This window comes from Schistocerca gregaria, unplaced genomic scaffold, assembly GCF_023897955.1.
Source record: "Schistocerca gregaria isolate iqSchGreg1 unplaced genomic scaffold, iqSchGreg1.2 ptg000378l, whole genome shotgun sequence".
NCBI classification, from domain to species: Eukaryota; Metazoa; Arthropoda; class Insecta; order Orthoptera; family Acrididae; genus Schistocerca; species Schistocerca gregaria.
In genome coordinates this window covers 16,468,546-16,469,807 of record NW_026061824.1, presented here as the reverse complement: position 1 = coordinate 16,469,807, position 1,262 = coordinate 16,468,546, and positions in this window count along the sequence as shown.

Sequence of the window (1,262 nt, the reverse complement as noted above, 5' to 3'; positions counted from 1 at the left end):
GTTGCACGGGAGAATGTGAAAAGTGTTCAAATAGAGTAAAAACCTGAGAAATCCGTCCGTTTTCGTCATTTTTATCGAATCGACTTAAAGCCAAATCGTCACATTGGCCGCTCTTCTCTCTGAAACGGTTGTACTTATCATCTGCAGAGCTACGTCGCGTGCTGCGGTATGCAGAGACACTAAAAGCACCATAGTAGAACACAGATGACACTTCCAAGTTGATGTAATAGCCAGTATGAAGTAGTACAATTCAAGTTTTAGGAACCGGTTATTGACTTTTTACCCTTGTTTGGTGCCTTGGACATGAGCTAGGACCTTAAGATTCTGCATGGAAGGAGGACTAGCAGCCGAGTTGCACGGGAGAATGTGAAAAGTGTTCATATGTAGTAAAAACGTGAGAAATCCGTCCGTTTTCGTCATTTGTTATCGAATCGACTTAAAGGCAGATCGTCACACTGGCCACTCTTCTCTCTGAAACGGTTCTACTTATCGTCTGCAAAGCTATGTCGCATGCTGCGGTATGCGGAGACACTAAAAGCAACATAATAAAACACCGATGAAGCTTCTAAGTTGATGTAATAGCCAGTAAGATGTAGTACAATTCAAGTTTTAGCTACTGATTATTGACTTTTTAGCTGGCTTTGGAGCCTTGGACATGAGCTAGGACCTTAAGATTCTGCATGAAAGGAGGACTAGCAGCCGAGTTGCACGGGAGAATTTGAAAAGTGTTCATATGTAGTAAAAACCTGAGAAATCCGTCCGTTTTCGTCATTTGTTATCGAATCGACTTAAAGCCAGATTGTCACATTGGCCGCTCTTCTCTCTGAAACGGTTGTACTTATCGTCTGCAATGCTATGTCGCGTGCTGCGCTATGCGGAGACACTAAAAGCACCATAGTAGAACACAGATGAAGCTTCTAAGTTGATGTAATAGCCAGTAAGAAGTAGTACAATTCAAGTTTTAGGTATCGATTATTGACTTTTTAGCTGGCTTTGGTGCCTCGAACATGAGCTATTACCTTAAGATTCTGCATGAAAGGAGGACTAGCAGCCGAGTTGTACGGGAGAATGTGAAATGTGTTCATATGTAGTAAAAACCTGAGAAATCCGTTCGTTTTCGACATTTGTTATCGAATCGACTTAAAGCCAGATCGTCACATTGGCCGCTCTTCTCTCTGAAACGTTTGTACTTACCGACTGCAGAGTTATGTCGCGTGCTGCGGTATGCAGAGACACTAAAAGCACCATAGTAGAACACAGAT